The sequence below is a fragment of the Microcebus murinus genome, chromosome 5, assembly GCF_040939455.1.
Source record: "Microcebus murinus isolate Inina chromosome 5, M.murinus_Inina_mat1.0, whole genome shotgun sequence".
Lineage (NCBI taxonomy): Eukaryota > Metazoa > Chordata > Mammalia > Primates > Cheirogaleidae > Microcebus > Microcebus murinus.
Window position 1 is genome coordinate 76,744,550 of NC_134108.1, and position 19,301 is coordinate 76,763,850.

The 19,301-nt window shown below is 36.5% G+C and overlaps 1 protein-coding gene and 1 non-coding gene across 8 annotated transcripts in view; one reads left to right on the forward strand and one right to left on the reverse strand.

The window, feature by feature from the left end:
• MYO6 (myosin VI) overlaps positions 1-19,013 on the reverse strand; it is a 146,156-nt gene extending 127,143 nt beyond the window's left edge. For 6 of the 7 annotated variants that reach the window (XR_012919306.1, XM_012743150.3, XM_012743149.3 and 3 more), the window contains exon 1: positions 18,804-19,013. The gene's annotated coding sequence lies outside the window, so the exon portion shown is untranslated. Of the gene's footprint in view, positions 1-18,577; positions 18,657-18,803 lie in introns of those variants that run through there. The other variant, XM_076003174.1, reaches the window with a different exon arrangement.
• Positions 1,378-1,484, forward strand: LOC142871244 (U6 spliceosomal RNA). The gene has a single exon (XR_012919502.1). It is a non-coding gene; the product is annotated as a U6 spliceosomal RNA (small nuclear RNA).
• Positions 19,014-19,301: the final 288 nt, after the last annotated feature.

The following is a 19,301-nucleotide window of genomic DNA, read 5'->3' on the forward strand; positions in this document are numbered from 1 at the left end:
TCTTAGGTCTCCATCACAGAATGTGTTCTATTTTTTTAACTCCACAAGACACTGCACATTTTAATAATTAGTGTACAAAAACTAAATTTTTAAAACATTCTAATCACCAAGGTTTCTTCAGTACTTGACAAAAAGTTTTGCTTACATAGATTTAATATAAAAAAAGATAAATAACTGAACTACAGATTGGAATTACCTGGGAACCTCTGAAAAAGTACTGACATCTAGGTCCCACCCTCCAATATCTGGGATTAAATGGGTCTAGGCTGTGGCACAAGCATCTTGACCCCAGAATTGTATGCTTTGACTTCTGACAGTAGAAAACATGAATTCTATCAATTTTGTGTTGATAGAATTATTTGGAAAGTCACCCCAAATTCTCATTTATATTGCAGAAAGGAGTTAGGGAAAGATTTCATACTGTCTTATATCTAGGGGAAATTCATAATTGTTCAGGTTCTATCTTTGTGTAGATGATTTTTTTGCCTTCAGATTTTACTTACAGAGAAATATATTTAGCATCTGGTATCCAAATATAGATACCGAAGCTCTGATGAGGAATTAGTACAAATAAATGTACTTTGAGTTAAAATATACATTCCATTCCTTTCCTTTTTGTTCACTAATCAACTTCTGGGCAATATATACACACTTTAGTAGAGGCCAGTAAAAGGGCCCTTCACAGAATCCTTTTATAAAGAAAACTTCAGTAAGAAAAAGCATTGCTAACTTATATATGTATCTTTACAAGTTTACATTTCCATACATTTCTTAGGAAAAGCCATGTATACTATCCTTGTTAACAACACTAAAATTTTTACTTATATTGTTATCTATCAAGATTCAGTTAAATTGTCAATTTGACACCAAGAAATCAAGAAAGATTAATCAATTAAAAGACATCCAGCTTTCAATTACACAAATATTAATATTCACTGTAAAATGTCTACAAAACTAAAGGAATAAAGTGGGGGAGAGATAGTTTACAAGTTGAAATACTAAGTATGGAACAATAAATACTTAATATTAACAACTGAGAAAATTATTTCTGGCTATGTTTTCAGATCAGTATCTCCATATAGAATCTCTTTGTATATCTCCATGGCAATCTATGGCAAAATAATTAACATATTTTACAGCAATAACTTGCTTCTAGCCTTTGCTTATTCCCAGATTCACTATCCCTGAAGGTATAAAATTGGATTATTTACATCTGGGGGGAAAACTCTCTCTTGTGAAATAACGAAAACTTCTTGTATTTAAATTCAGATCCCAAATAGACCAGATTAGTGACACCTCAATACTCTAAAATGACAGGTTAAAAAAATTACTTATGCATTTTGCAACAAATATGGCCATAAAAATGCTGAGAGCTGAGAGCTTCAGCAGCACATATACTAAAATTGGAACAATATGGAGAAAATTAGCATGGTCCCTATTTGCATTGCAATAACATGCAAATTCATGAAATGTTCCATTTTTCAAAAAAATGCTGATAGTAAATTGTTTGGGGAAGAAAAATATGATTTCTGTAGAAAATTCATTTTTTAAAAATGCAAGAAATTTCCATCAATTTAATTAAAATTTGTAAATCATGTGCATTTAAGAACTATATACTATTTTAACTATTACAGTTTCTAAATTACATCAGTATAAATGTTTTTATTATCTCATTTATTCTTTGTATTTTCTATTCACAATTTAGAATGTAAAAACTTCAGTTTCTCACTTAAAGAGAGTAATAAAACACTCAAAAATAAGTTGAGGAAAATGACTCAATAGAAATATTGCAGCCAAAACAAATGTCTGTAAGGGTGCTCCACACTGATCCAGCTCCTGTGATTAGGGTACCTAAGGCTTTTTATCAATACTATTTATTTCGAATTTTCAAACTGTTCTTATGCCATTAGTGATGTATAGAAGGCAAAATGAATAGCAAACTTAGAGGAGAAGATAAGTGAGCCCAGAACCTAATCTAATATTTAAAATATTTTTGCATTGTTTTCATACACATTGACCTTTCCAGAAGTACAATTATCACATAAACTTAAAAAAGACTGTCTTTTATTTGGAACCATACCAAAAGGTATTCATCATTCAGGAAAAATCATATTACAAAGCAATAGTAAGCACAGTATTTGAATCAGCAATTACAACACCTATGTATTTAATTTGTAGCTGCTACATTCATGATTATTCTACATATGGATATTAGCATCTGAGTACTTTATTCTGCCTTTGATGAAAGGAGTGCCTGAACCTTCATATATTGAAATACATAACATATTTAATTTAATTATTATAATTAATATAATAATTTAACCTTTTATTAAGATACATTAATTTTTAAATTTATGTCTACATATATGTAATCTGCATATGTATATAAAACATACACACACATATATCTGTGCAGGTTATAATATACTGTCTACTAATTTCATTTCAGTATGGTAAAGGAGGTATTACAAAAAAATTGTTATGAAAAGGAAGCACCAGGTCTGACAGATTGGACAACTGGTCATGTACCAGTAAAAACAGAACAGGACCAAGGTCAAAAACTTGACATTTTAAAGGAAGAATGAAGAACAACAGAGAAAAAGTAGACAGAAAGTTAGAAAGTATCTTGGGAGAGAGTACTATGCCAAAGGAGAAAGAACTCTCAACAAGAAGGGGTTGTCAGCATCATCAAATGGTTCAGAACAGGCTAACAGTTGAAAATAAGTCAATGGATTTGAAAATGGAAAGGGCAATTTTTGAACAACTGCAGTACAGCAGTTGAGGCAGTTTATTCTTTTATTGCAGTGAGTAAAAGAATAAACAGAAAACACGGAAACAACTAAGAGTCTTTGCAGAAGTTTCAAGTTAGGAGCAGTGAAATAAGGCAATGGAACTAGGAGGACGACAGGATCAAAGGAAAGAGTGTTTGTTTCCGATTTTCGTTGTTTAGGCTAGAAAAGAATTCTGAGAGGTTCATTCAAACTTATTAGAGATATCAAATCCTGACTTCATTATATATGCATAATTATAAGTTTTCAGAAATTCTCTCTCCTACAAATGTTTTATGGATAATGAAAATAAATGATATCTGGGATTTGATTCAAAATCATCCATGGGGAGGGAGAATTTTTATAAAGAAAAAGGTAAAACAAGACTAGCTATGAGTTGATAACTAGAATCTGGGTAATGGGTACACAGTGGCTCAAATGCTCTTCTTTCCTTTTCTGAACACGCTTAAAACTTTTCAGCCAAGGCTGGGCGTGGTGGCTCAAGCCTGTAATCCTAGCACTCTGGGAGGCCTAAGGCGGGAGGATCGCTCAAGGTCATGAGTTCGAAACCACCCTGAGCAAGAGCGAGACCCCGTCTCTACTATAAATAGAAAGAAATTAATTGGCCAACTAATATATATAGAAAAAATGAGCCAGGCATGGTAGCGCATGCCTATAGTCCCAGCTACTTGGGAGGCTGAGACAGGACTGCTTGAGCCCAGGAGTTTGAGATTGCTGAACTAGGCTGACACCATCGCACTCTAGCCTGGGCAACAGAGTGAGACTCTGTCTCAAAAAAGAAAAATTTAAAAAATCCCTATCCTGAGGGATTTTGACAGTATCCATATTATAGCACAAAAAGAAATACCTACTTTCTAGTCATAGCTTCATTATATGTGTCAGAAATTACCTCTAAACTTTTTTTTTTTTGAGACAGAGTCTTGCTTTGTTGCCCAGGCTAGAGTGAGTGCCGTGTCGTCAGCCTAGCTCACAGCAACCTCAAACTCCTGGGCTCAAGCAATCCTCCTGCCTCAGCCTCCCGAGTAGCTGGGACTACAGGCATGCGTCACCACGCCCAGCTAATTTTTTCTATATATATTAGTTGGCCAATTAATTTCTTTCTATTTATAGTAGAGACGGGGTCTCGATCTTGCTCAGGCTGGTTTCGAACTCCTGACCTTGAGCAATCCACCCGCCTCAGCCTCCCAGACCTCTAAACTTTTTTAACTGCACAATACTAATGGAAAAAAATGAACTCTAAACTAAGAGCCTTATGAATTATCTTTTTTAGTTCTGCCACTAATTTAGCTGAATAACCTTCATTTTAAGTCCCTTAAGCTCTCTAAACATCAGTTTCCTCAACTTTTTAAAAAGGAGTTGAAATTAAATTAACTCTGCGTTAACGTCCAGTTCTAACATTCTAGGCTTCTACATATGTCTAGTCTACATGAAACCTGAACACATTTACAACTTGATAGGACAATGATCTAATCAGTTCTCTCTGCCTGTGGTCAGTGGACCCCTGGAGATTCCAGAGACCCTGTCAGAGAGTCAACAAGGTCACACTATTTTCATAGTACTAAGACATATGCCTTTTTCACTGTGCTTTCATTTGCATGAAGGATACAGAAGCAATGACAGGTAAAACTTCCAGGGTGTTAGCTAGTATCAAAGCAGTGGCACCAAACCCTACCAGTTGTCAACTGTACTTACATCAATGAAAAATGCTGTTTCACTCAAGAATGCCCTTAACAAAGCAGTAAAAATTACTGTTATTACCTCTTGATCCTCACTCAAATACATATCTTTTTAATATTCTGTGTGATAAAATGGGAAGTACACATTAAACACTTCTGCTTCACGGAAAATACTCATGTGAGTATTTTGAGTTGTGATCTTTAGAAACTGCTGGGGGTTTTTTTGTTGTTGTTGTTGTTTTTCATAAAATACCATTTTTACTGGAAAGAACTGACAAACTATGGCTATTCAAACTTCGGTATTTGGTAGACTTATTTGGCAGAGTTTTTTTTTTGTTGTCTCTGGTTTGAGTGAAGCCTGTGTCACCTCAAGGAAAGCAACTGACAATATTTGCTGGTAAGGATAAAATTTGAACTTTCAAGTGAAAAGTACAAAAGTTGAACTTAATACCTGCCACTATAAGAACAATGGCCCTTCAATACTTACAGATGTTTCTGATAAGATCAGAGTATGATTTTTAAATATTACATAAATTCGGAAGATCTGCATAACTCAGGGGAACAATATGTTCCAAATGACAAAAATATCACATTATAAAATCATGCATGGGTAAAAGAGCCATTCAAAGAGCAAAACAGACCAATGAATTGTAATGTAACAGAGTACAAAAAGTTCCCTGGTATCATTTAAGATTCCTTGCTGGAACTTTAAGAAATTACCACTTGCTGAGTTTTAGTGAAGGATCAAAAAAGAATACATAAAAAATTATCTAAAATAGTTAAATAAATACTTTTCCCTTTCCCAATAAGATATCTGTGTGAGGCCATGTTTTCTTTATATGTAGTACTACAACCAAAATAAAACACTGCAACAAACTGAATGAATAAACAAATATGACAATCCGGTTGTCTTCTATTGTTATACATTAAAGAAATTTGCAATAATGTAAAATAGTATCACTCTTCTAATTTTTGTTTTAGAAAGTTATTTTTCATAAAATACTATTTCTGTTAATATGCATTTATTATTGATGTTAAATGAATTAAATAACTTGTAAATTTCTAATACAGTAAACATTGATAGAAATAACACACATAAACAAAATCTTTATGGAATCCTCAATAATTTTTAAGAGTTTAAAAGAGTCCTGAGACCTGAGATCTACTGATCTACAGAAATATCAGATATACTGATCAACCTTACAAAGCCTCTTTTTAGGCAGTTCATACCCTCTAGTCATTCACAATCTAGTTAAAGTAGGATAGAATGAATGAGAAGATACACATACATGATGTAACCTGTGACGGACATTATAGTACAGGTATAATTCCAAATAATAAATTTAGGAAGGCTACTTTGAAAGATTTAATTAAAGTCCTGAAAGATGAGTAAGATTGACTAAAAGAAAGTACATTCCAGACCAAGGGGTCTGTGTGAGCAAGAGTAAGGAGATAGGAGAATGGTGATATATCCAGGGAAGAGGTCAGTGGGCTAGAGCATAGTAGAATGATAGGGCTATAGTAAAAAAAAAAAAAAAAAAAATAGGCCAGGATTAGGTTATGGAGAGTTTCACATCCCACAATAAGAGTTTAGATCCTGGCCGGGCGCGGTGGCTCAAGCCTGTAATCCTAGCACTCTGGGAGGCCGAGGTGGGCGGATCACTTGAGGTCGGGAGTTCGAAACCAGCCTGAGCGAGACCCCGTCTCTACTAAAAATAGAAAGAAATTAATTGACCAACTAAAAATATATATACAAAAAATTAGCCAGGCATGGTGGTGCATGCCTGTAGTCCCAGCTACTTGGGAGGCTGAGGCAGAAGGATCGCTGGAGCCCAGGAGATTGAGGTTACTGTGAGCTAGACTGACGCCATGGCACTCACTCTAGCCAGGGCAACAAAAGTGAGACTCTGTCTCAAAAAAAAAAAAAAAAGAGTTTAGATCCTAAAATGTATTAATGAAGGGCCACTAGGGATTCTTATTGAGTAAGAGAATACTGCAATTAGTTCTACTTTGAAACATAACTCTAATGGCAATGCACGGGATGAGCTGTACGTTGCAGAAATGGGCCAAATATAGGGAGACATATCTAGAAGGAAAAGTAATGAGGCCTTCACTCGGGGAGAGGGGTAGAAAGTGGAGGCCTCCCAGAGACAGAACAGGGTTTGACAACTAACAGAAACTGGCAAGTGAAGGGGGGAAACGGTGAATGGAGGGTTCTGAGCTGAAACCCTCTAGAGTAACAGTGGTGCCATACAGGAAACAGAAGATGCAAGTTTCTGAAAGGAGACGGATTTTATGGGGACTATGTGAAATTCTAAGGTATCTACAGAGCATTAGTTTGGAAATGCTGGTCAAGACAACATGGAAAGAAATTTTGAAAAAATCTACATAAAGATGACAGTTGGAACCATGAGCTGATACAATTACCATAATTAAGAACAGATTGAGTAGAACAAAAAGCCAAGTAGATGATTTTCTCAAAGCACAAACATTTTAGGCATGGAGAGAGGAAAATGAACACCAAAACAAAACAGATAACGTCAGAGGCCTGAGAGGGCACAAGACCACAAAAGCCAGGGGGTAACTGGCTGGCCAACAGCTGAAGAGGTTGGAAAAGAATAATGATCAAAATGAGGCCACTGATTCTATTAATGAGGTTTCGGAGTAGTCACCGTCAAATGTTTAGGGACAGAACACAGATTACAAAGAATCTGGGATCAAGGCCTCATTAGCATGGCATTATAATAGGTATAGGAAATAAATATTTTACCCAGGCCTACCTGAAAATATGTTTTCTAAAACTGTTATGTTTTCAACTACAACAGTTTTTAAATAAGTTGTCTCTCTAAAATTTATCTTTTATTTTCAGAGATTTTATTTCAGAATCACATAAGACACTGATTTTTAAAACTTAAAACAGCAGAACACCAGCATTTATCTAATGAATTTTATAACACAAAAAGAATAAACAATTGTGCTATATAGTGAACCTCAACCTACTGCTTAAAAGAATATTATTCTTACTGTAGATAGCCTACTAAAGTAGATTTTAGTGCAAATTCGACAAATGAAAAATACTCAAGAAAAAAACTATTATATAATGCTTTTTTGTTAGTAATATGAACCACAATATAAGATCAAATTTCATTTTGGCATATTTATATCAAATGTGCATTTAGCTGGACCCATGTTTATACAAAAGTCATGTGTGAAAAATCCATATTTTATTAGTACAATCTAGAAAACAAACATTTGTTTCATAAAAAGATTCTTCTCTTTACAAAAGAAATCACTATTGGGATCCTTTAAATAGGAAGCTTTCCCAAGATAGTAAAAAATTACAATTCATTATTTAATTGACATAAAACTTTATAGGAATACATTTGCTTAAAGCACATACATCAAAGATGTAATTAAAACAGGTAGCTATTAAGAGGTTTAAAAGAACTGTAAGGAATAGCTTAGACTCTGCATGTTGGGGAGGTCTTCTCCCTACTCTGGCAGGGCAGCCTGGAGCCCTATATAGAGAGCAGGAATCTGAGGGTGAGTGGACTTAGGAGGAAACTGGGTACCACAGAGAAGCTGTCTTACTTGGACTTGAAATTGGGCAACAACTACATGAGTGTTATGATTTGACCATACCTTGTGTAGATACATAAAGACAGAACAGATTAATCCTTAAGGGATTCTCAAAGTTCTGTGTCTTTAAAAGAACACACTGGCCAGGCTCATGTCTGTCATCCCAGCTACTGCAGAGGATTCATTGAGCCCAGGAATCTGAGATCAACCTAGGCAATACAGAGAGCCCAGCCTTTAAAACAAATAAAAGGGCACACAGAAAAAAGGAAGTTAGAATTAAAATGGGACAAAGACTTTGCTGCCAGACCACCTGAAGGCATCTTTTGGCTCTGCCCCTCACCACTTTTATCAGCTTAGACCTCAGCTCTCTCAGCTATAACATGGGATAATAAGAATAACCACCTCAGAGGGTCAACAAGAGAATTAAATAAGAAAATGATAGCAAAACACTCAAAGTGGCATACCTTTGACCCTCAAGAACTGTTATAACTTTACTGTTCTATGATGATTTTAGACCACTCATTCAATCCATCATTAGAATATACTCCCACCTCCCAATCCATTGGATGTAAGACTTTCACTGTTCAATCATGCTGACCTACAATATGCCACACAGCTCATACATTCTGGACCAGGTCCAGAAGCACACCTTTAATAAATAATAACCCATCTTCTGACACACTAATATCACTGTATGCAGTCATCAAGCTATCTCCATTTTTGCTAATGATTCACAGAATCACTAAATTAAACATCGTGTTTATTAAATTCCAAATTTATGCTGTCTTCCTTTTTAAGAAAAGCAGACATTAGTAGAACATATCCCTACAGAATGCAAAATTCTGACCAAAATAATTTTCTGGTTTCTAAAACATCTGTAGCGACAGTGGGTCAAATTCATTCACTTCCCAACCTCTTTTCCCCTTCTCCCACACCTGATAGAAAATCTTTCTTAAACTAACATAAACCTCCTCAATTAGCCATCTGAATACATGATGACTAGTTTTACACTTTACATCCATCTGTTATCTCCATCATCTCAGTGGCCAACACAGCCATGGTTTGGTTTGAAATGTCAAACACAAGCATAATAGACACATAAATCATTCTGTTCTTCTAATCTTCAAGATCAGCCATGGCGAACAGGAAAAGCAGAGAAACTAATACATTTCCCTTCAAAACACACACGTTCTTTGTTCTTCCCCCAAATATACTAAGACCAAAAGGATAACAGACAGCAAATCATGCCCGCAAGCCAAAACACAGCTGGTTCATCTAATTTTAGAAAAAAAATAACAAGGAAGAGGAGAAAAGTTTTCTCTGGATTAACTCAATCCTCAAATCAGGAAAATTCAAAGAACATAACAGGGAAAAACCAACAGCCTCAATTCTTTCCTGTGGGATACTAATTCTATCAGTGTCAAATCAAAATGTATTTTAGAAGATCCCACAAAAGTCTGAAATCACTCTTTTTTTTTCAAAAACAAAAAAGCCCACTTACAGAGAAAATATCTAAATGTATGATTTCCAAGTATAGGTGCTATTCAATGGATTCCAAATCTGTTTATTTTCATCATACTCTTTTTAAAAGAGACAAGCTGAGAAACTTTATTTTTTTAAAAAACTCAATTATAACATTTACATCCAGAGGTATCCTTTATTTGTATGCTAAATTCTCATAGCCAGGTGTTTGCTACCTGATTAATTTGGTCAACTCTAGGACATATGGCTCTTTCTTTTCTGGAAGTCCTGGACAAGATCCACTCTAGTTGCTTCTTAACCTGGGTAAGATCTTACATTTATTTTTCCCTGGAACCTTCAAGAGATGAAAGAAAATATAAGACAATCTAATTGTTGGGGGGGGGGTATACTACCTATATATTAGCATCTTTCATACCATCTCTTCAAGGAGAGAAAACCCCTTTCTTTAGTAACCCTAAGGAATCTATCCAAAATAAAGAACATGAATTTTTGGCCAGAATTAAGATTAACTAGATAAAACTGGAATTAGCAAAAGATATCTAAATAACAGCAAACTACAACAGATTTATACAGAAATGTAATGTCTTCAAAAGAACCTGGGAGGAAGAATAATTATTTCACAATAATCTTACTTCTATTAACCATTATTAACAACTCTGAGTTCTGGTGTTTTTGCTATCAAAACAGTGAATAAGAAGTATAAATTCTGGAAGATAAAGGACTTTTCTTGACAATTTTTTTTTAATTTAGTCATTAAAAGATTAAAAACCTCTTTTCTTTTTTTTTATTAGTCATTAAAAGATTTTTAATGAAAAAAACATTTATTCCATCAAACCAAGACTACCAAATGAAGACAATTTCAGAAAACCTCATAAAGGTATAATGATTTATTAATAAAAGTGTTTTATGTTAACAGACATAGATTCTCATTAGATTATACGGATCATCAAAGCTCCTAAAAATTATAATTATTTGGTTAAATGAGAAAGTGGATAAACTGTTTTCTAAAAGCATGTATAAGACAAGTAGTCCTAAGCATTCTATAGATGTATCACAATGCTAGAAGTTCTTTAAAATGCACCAACGAAATGCTACAAATTCCCAAAGGTTCTAATTAATGTCCTGGTTATTCTCCATTTGTTCCACTGTACCCTCAATGCCTTCTCTGCTCTGCTTTTGAGCTGGGAGCATGAGCCTGCAAAGATCATCACGTGGGCTTCCCAGCTGCGCTCTAGCAATGGAAGTCATTGAAGGCAGAAGGAGGAGAGGTCAGGGAACCTCCTCTCACTCCTCACTTGCTTCAAAACCACAGCAGCTCCCTGGAGACCTCCTCCACAATGCCAGCCCTCTGCCCTGATAATCTCTGAAGAATTAAAGACTTCTCAATATTGCTGGTCCCTGGGTGTTTTGCTACCCTTGTTTGTTCCCTAACTTCTGCAAATAGTCTCTTAGGTTGAACATCAAGGATGAAATCTCTTTTCTGTTGGGACATAGCCTGATATAACTAATGATACCAAGTCTGGTTGTTTAACAGCACACCATCTAAAGAAATCCAATTAAAAAGTGTTTCAAAGTTCTTAAAAATCTATATAAGCATGTATTTTTATATCTTTGTTATTTGTATAACTGTTAAAAATTAAATATAACTCACTTCCAAATGAAGCTGGCTAAAAAGGTGAAACAGTCATTACAATTTAGGTTAGGTGTGAAATTTAACACAGCACTGCTATCTCAATATAAATGCTACAAGCCCCAAATAAGCTTAATTAAAAAAAAAAAGTCAATGAGATTCTGGTAACTGATATTTCACTTCCTTCTACCATACACTGCCCGGTTAATCCAAGCAATTTGTTGTTATTCTTGTTGAAGCCTTCCCTAAGCACAGGATGAAGAAAAGGTTTAAACCAATGGTTCTCAAATTTTGGTTCTCAAATTTTGGTATACATGTAAATCAACAAGGAAGTTTATGAAAATACTAATGCCCAAGCCCCACCCAAAACTTCCTAACCTGTGTGTTTTTACCAGTTCCCCAGGTAATTCTGATACACACTTAAATTTCACAACTACTTCAAAACGGCCAACTTCAAGATTCTACTGAGACCTCTAATATTGCTTTTTTTCCTTTTGAAGGAAAATTTCACATTAAACATGTCAAAACACACACACACACACCCCAGTAATAATGTATACTAACCATGTACCAGGCAATGTGATTTGCGCTTTACACATATTATATAATTCAATCCTCACAAGAACCATAGCAGATAAGTAATATTGTTGCCACCATTTTACAAATGAGAAAACTGAAACCCAGAGAGAAACTAAGTAATTTGACCAAGTCTGTGAGTGGCCTAACCAGAGCCTCAAGTCTTCCTAAACTCTTACCCATGAGCTCAAGAAAGCACTTACATGTGCCTAAATGCAACTCTGGAGCCCCAGGGCTGTCACAGGACGATTAAGCCTGAGGTCCAAGTAGGAAGGCAAGGAATACTGTCCCATCTTTCCCCACCCCTCCAATTCCCACACTGCACCCAACAACACTGCACCTCCATGATCTGCCACATATACTGGTAGAATGGTAGAACATCAGATGTCTATATTATAAATAAGCACTCTTTCCACATTAGTTCCTGCTATATGCTAAGTACTGAGAGAAATCCAAATTCTAGCATCACCAAGTGAGTATGAGCAAATTTAACATCTCCATGGCTCAATTTCCTAATCTGTAAAATGACAGTCATAATGCCAACTCTACTGAGGTGACAACAGTGATTAATTGAGCTAAAGTACATTAAGTACTTACTTGGCATAGTATCTGACACTCAGCAAAAGCTCAATAAACAATAACTGCTATTAAAACTATACGTTGCCAATCTCTTCTCTTACAACACCAACATATCAGTCCTAGGTCCCATATTTTTTGTTCATTTGTTTTTGAGACAGGGTCTCACTATGCTGCCCAGTCTGACCTCAAACTCCTAGGATAAAGTGATCTTCCCACATCAGCTTCCCAAGTTGCTTGGACTACAGGCACATGCCACCACACCCAACTCAAAGTCCCATTCATTTCTCTCAGTCTTGTTTCCTGTAACTGTGATAAATAATGGAACATACTTATATTTATCAGGAGCAGGCTGGTAACAGTGCTGTAACCCTATAGACTGGGAGTCTCCAGCAGACAGGCGGCTAAGAGTGGAACATTTTGGAGCAAATAAGTCATTTGGTAGCCCTCAAATTGCACCACTTTGACAACTGTCTATTTCCCAACTTTAGGGTCAGCCCTGTTGATTACATACTAGTTATGAAGAGTCTATAATTAACTTAATTCAAAACAACAATAAAATGTTACTCAGTACAGGGACTTGGTCTTAATTTAATCAGTGTATCCTCAGCACTTACAACAGGGCCTGGTTTGTGGTAGACACTCAAATATGTTTTAAATGAATGAACGCATACAGGAATCAACACAGACACACCTTAGGACTTAGTGAATCATTACAAAGGCAGGCATAATTATCAAATAAATATCAATGCACCAAGTAATAAAAGTTATTTTCAAATTCCCCTGGAACATTTTTCTTCTTCCTTTTTTACCTGATTGTTGATTTTCTTTAAAAACTCTCTAACTAGAAAAGCTAATTACCAACCTCAGTCCATTAATCTTCCATTAATCTATTTAAAAATGTTAACAGTACCATAATGGTACATCATGTTACCTTCTATCTTCCATTAAAAAAAAAACCTTAACAATGTAACAATCATCACTTTAGTCAGACTGATTTTTCAGAATTTCCCGAACTACCTGAATTAAATCTATAAAATGACATTAAGTCACTACTAAGAGACTAATCCTAACATCTAGGAGGTACATAAGTATTAGGAGGCAAAGGGAAAACCTACTACTTTGGGAATACACAGAGTTTCCATTCTCAGTGATGCTTCTAACTGGTCATATGACCTGAACAAGTTATCTAATTTTAAGTAATATTTAACTGTTTGAGTGTCCATTTTCTCATCTGCAGAATAGGAATAAATTTACTTTATCTCCTTCATTGAGTTGTTTTAAGGACCAAATACCTGTAAGATGATTTCCAAAACAATAAAATGTCAAACAAATGCAAGGTATTAACTTTTGACATGAACATCTTTGTATTTTAAATGGGTGTTTCCATTTATCTTTTTATATCTTTACCACTCTATTTCCTGGATTCAAAGATCTGCCGGGACAGTTCACACCTATAGTCACATCTCATACACAGTGGGCCCTCAGTAAGTATTCACTGGGAAAGATGCTCATCTATAAATAGTAAAAATCAAAAAACTCTGCTACATGAAATATCTTATCTTGTCAGCAAGATACTTTCATGTAAAATATTGAGTGACCTAACATACACAAAAGATGCCTGAGTTTTTGTCCGGAGTTTCCTTTGTGCACATTACTCATCATGAACATGAATATTTACCCTTTGGATATGTACACTGAAGGAATGCACTTCAGTGTTTTAGTTTCGCTTGAGACATGTTTTCTGTATAAAAAATTATTTCCTCTCTCTTTGACAATAGCAAGATTTCTAAAAATGCCAGATTTGTTCTCTAGGTTTTACTTTCTACTCACAGGGAAAACTTTGGTGGACATATGGTCATTTCTCAAACTATTATATCATTTTTATACTAATCAATAAGAAAAAAGTTTATTTTTGAAATCCACAAATAGATATTCTAATACTTTCATTTTAATTTCAGAATATTACAGGCATACAAATGTTTTAGTTACATGGATTGATTTTGTACTGCTTGAGACAAAGTTATAAGTGTGTCTATCACCCAGGTACTGCCCATTATACCTATTAGGTTTGTTTTTACCCATCACCGCTTCCCCACTCCCACCTACTTGATTTCTATAGAGTTTTACCTCCATCTGTGCACAAGTACTGTTCAGTTAGTTCCAATTTAATAGTGAGTACATGTGGTGTTTGTTTTTCCATTCTTGTAATACTTCCCTTAGAAGAACGGTCATTGGTTCTGTCCAGATTGTAACAAAAGGTATTAATTCATTTTTTATGGCTGAATAGAACTCTATGGTATATGTATATACACACCACATTTTATTAATCCACTCATAAACTGATGGGCATTTGGGTTAATTCCACATCTTTGCAATTGTGAATTGTGCTGCAATAAACATTCAAGTGCAAGTGTCTTTTTGATAAAACGACTTTTTTTTTCCTTTGGGTAAATATCCAGTAGTGGGAAAGCTTGATCAAATAGGTCTACTTTTAGTTCTTTGAGGAATCTCCATACTATTTTCCACAGAGGTTGCACTAGTTTGCAGTCCCACCAATAGTGTATAAGTGTTCCTTTCTTTCCACATCCATGCCAGTATCTGTTGTTCTAGGACTTTTTGATAAAAGCCATTCTCACTGGAGTTAGGTGATATTTCATTAAGTTTAATTTGCATTTCCCTGATGATTAGTGACGCTGAGCACTTTTTTATGTTTATTGGCCATTAATCTATTTTCTTTTGAAAAGCTTCTGTTCATGTCTTTTGCCCACTTTTTAATGGGGTTGTTTGATTTTTTTCTTGCTGATTTGCTTGAGTCTTTGTAGATTCTTCTGGTTATTAGTCCTTTATCAGATGTATAGAATGTATTTTCTCCCATTCTGTAGGTTGTCAATTTGCTCTGTTGGTTGTTTCCTTGGCTGTGCAGAAGTTTTTAATTTAATCAAATCCCATTTATTTATTTTTGTTTCTGTGATTATCATTGGGGTCTTCTTCATAAATTTTTTGCCTAGGCCGATAGGCAAAAAGGTTTTCGCCTATCGGCCAACTGTTTGCCTATTGATCTAGAAGAGTTTTTCTAACATTTTCTTCTAGAATTCTTGTGATTTCATGTCTTAGGTTTAAGTCAGTTATCTATCTTGAGTTAATTTTAGTGAGTGGTGAGAGATATGAATCCTGTTTCAATCTTCTGCATGTGGCTATCTAATTTTCCCAGCACCATTCATTAAGGATTCTTTTCCCCCTAATAGTTATATCTTAATTATCACTAGTTCACCAAAATTTTTAGCTCAGACTGCAGTGAGCTATGATCTCACAACTGCTCCAGCCTGGGTGACAGAGTAAAACCCTATCTCTAAAAAATATATATAAATAAATAAAATTTTTTAAAGAGACAAAAATAAAATGTAAAGGATCTTGATTTCTCTGAATATTATATAATGCCTCAAAAATAGAATTTAAGCTTATCTAACTATAGTTAGTTCTTGATGTATGTCTCATACATCATCCATTAATAATATATATTAGGATATCTTTTATATCCTAACCCTAATTTATATGGATATACTTGAGATACAAAATTCCTAATAGTTCAAACCAAATAATGAAACCACCTGTAAGGGTAGACACCCTGATTCAAGCTTCCTACCTTTATTCTGCTCATTTATCCAGCTATATTCCACTGCTAAGATGTATAATTCCTAGTTTGTTACAAAAGACTGACTTAATGTGCTCATTTTTTTCCTTTATGTCTATTACAATTCAAGTGATATTCCTAAAATAAACACAGACCATAAAAAAGATTTGTCCTAATAGTATATAGGTGACAAATTTTCCCCCAAGATTACATAGTTAATTATGTACTATTTAAAAAATAACTATTGCATTTATGTGCAACAATCTATCCATTCGAGGAAAAATTTCAAATTCTATCCTAACCAAGAACATTATGCTATTCGTTTTAGCTATAATGAAAGCCAGTGTTACATTACAGCCTACAGCTAATTCCTATAAACCCATCAAAATAAAAAGTGCACACTATGTATAACACTCTGGAACTATATCGGAAATGATAAAGCAGTACCATATCACTTTTCAAGGCTGTCAACCTGAGAATGAAGACGAGACACAGAATTCTAAATTAGTTCCAGAACCACATTCACAGCCTATCACATCTTGTCCTAAAAGTCTTCTTTAAACCTTGAGTTACGTTCTTTAAAATAATAATACCAGTGCTGCAGGTTTACTTGAAATCCATCAAGTGAAATGAAATCAAGGCTACTTGTTCTGGTGGAAAGGATAGAGGCTTCATGTAAGAAGACTCAGGTGTGAATCCAGACTTTGCCCTTCTGGAGCTATATGACCTAAAGCAAGTATTTAATTCTCTAAGCCTAAATTCTCTCAATTTAGGGAACTTGTAAAAGGACAAGTCCTCTAACCTGGAAAATTATTTTGTAGATCAAACCCCTCAGTATGTGTTCCATCCAATTATGGTAGATGACCAGTAAATGAGAAACAATCTTACACTACTAAAGGGCCAGTTGACAAATTACTATGAAATGCCTCATTATGAAGATCACAATTAAATTATGAGATTTATTCAAAGTGTAATACTTTTACCAATCTTTTATTTTTCAATAAGACACTTTAACATATAGAAATGAAAAATTCAGAGGTTAGAAAACATTTTAAAACTGACATTTTACATATCAAAGATGGAGCCTCAACTATAAACATAAAGTTAAAATTGGCTAAATTAAAAAAAAATGTTTGAGTGCTTCTATCTATTCAAATCTCACATCAAAATCTGTAAAACTTTCTAAAGAAAGCCACATTTGGGAACTCAGATACAGCCCAGTTGTCTAAACAATAGGCTACATGATACACCACAGACTCCAGGCAAAGTAACAACAGGATGAGAAAAGAGCCTTCAACCTCTCAGATTTCCTGGCCACTGTTATTTTAAAATTCGGACGCATAAACATAAACAGAGAAAAAAAATTCAGATAACCCCCACGGGTTTATGATCTTTGTTTTTAACACCTTGCACTAACTTAAATACTGTAATTGTTCATTACATTTTTCTTGCTCATGTTTCTAGGCACTAAAAGGAATATATATGTATAATATATATAGTTTTCAATATTATATAGTTTTTAATCATGATAATCTTTTCTTAAAGTCATTCGTATCGCCTTTTACAATTAGTTTTTGAAAACAAAATGTAACTTAAAAAGCTAAGAGAATAATAAATAGCCTATCACACAAAAAAATACAAATGCAATGGGCAAATGTGCATAAGATTCAAATGACCTGTTTACCACTGTACATGTAATTCCTGCACAACTTAAAATACTCCCAATGAGCTGGGTATTTAAAAGTCAATGAGCTATTCTAAAGGGCTGCATTGTTTCGAGCTTTGGCTATAGCCCACTTTGTAACATTTGTGGCTGTTCCTAGCTCAAAGGTAATTTTTTCACTAAACACTTTCCAGTTGGAAAACTACAACCCAAGACATCTATGAAGTTCAGTTAATTTTTACAGAAAGGCTTTTTTTGCTGCCAACCTTTGTACCATAACCACTACCAGTCCAAGTTCAAGATTCACATTTTATGGTGTGAAAATAGTCTCGGCTAAACCTTAACAATATTTTTTAAAACTCTCAAACTGACTATACTTAGATATGTTGCATCTACACCACCAGAGTAAAACAGCAAATGAAACTTTTATTTAGCCCATACAGTAGTCTATTAAAATTGGGACAGGGGTTCCCCACTAGTATCTGCAGATTAGGGCTCACGCATCCCTCCACCACATACTTTACGCTAGATATAAAATGTAATGCGTTTTTTTTTTAAAACTGTATGGAAATATTTCTGAGACAGTCGTCCTAGTAATAACCCTATCAAATTATGTCCTACTGAAAATAAAATCCCAGAGGTTGAGCATTCTAATCGTTTTAAGGAGTTTTGGCAATAAATACGGTAAGTTATGTTCAGCTGCATATCCTTAAATTAACGTATACTCAAGGCAGCAGACCAACTAGAGACTAAAAAAATAAAGCTTTAGAAAGCCCCAGCCTGGTCTCCTACATGACTGGACTATTAATGGTATCATTCGATCTTCACGTCTCAGAACGAACTGCACTCCTCTTGCGCTGAATGTTAAGCATGTTTACAAAAGAGAAAATAAAAACTATCACGGAAAATCCAAGTCAGAGTTGGACACCTGAATGCTCTGCTTCTACCTGGCAGCCAGAGGAAGAAACGCACAAAGGTATCCTGGGGACGGCAAACCCTCGAAAGGAGGCTCTCGTTGTCTTTCGGCGGAAAAGAGAAGTCCCCCCGGCACCCCGCGAGCCGCCGCCGCCGCCCCCCGGGCCCGCTCGCCACCTGCTTCTCCACCCGCGCCCGCGGGACGCGAGCCCGAGCCGGGGCGGCCGCGGGAGGCCCGAAGCGCGGCCGAGCCGGGGGCAAACGCAGGGTCCGGGGCACTCACCGGTGCGGGAGTGAGGGCAGGTGCGCGGCGGCGGGGCTACCTGTCGCCGGTGAGGCTGCAGGGAGGGGTGAGGAAAGAGGGCGACGACGCGGACCGGGCAGCGACGGCTACCGGGCTGCTCCTGGCTTCCTGCTCGGACCGATCCCGGGGCCGTCTCCGCCCGCCGGCCGGCGCCCCGCCGAGTCCCCTGCCCCGCCGCGCGCACGTCACGGCTACGGAGCGCCCGAGGGGGCGGGGGCGCCGCGGGCCGGGGCGGGCCGGCAGTCCGGGCGGGCGGGCGCGCGCGCAGGGGAGCGGGGGCGCGCGCGCAGGGGAGCGGGGGCGCGCGCACAGGGGAGCAGGGGCGCGCGCACAGGGGCGCGGGGGCGCGCTCCGGGCCTGGGCTCGCGGCGCCCCGGTCGCCGTCCCGCCCCCTGCGCCAGGCCCGGCCCGCGGCGCGGAGCCTCCGGGGTGGGGTGGCCGCTGCACGGCGCCGCGAGAGCTGCCGCTGGCCCGGCC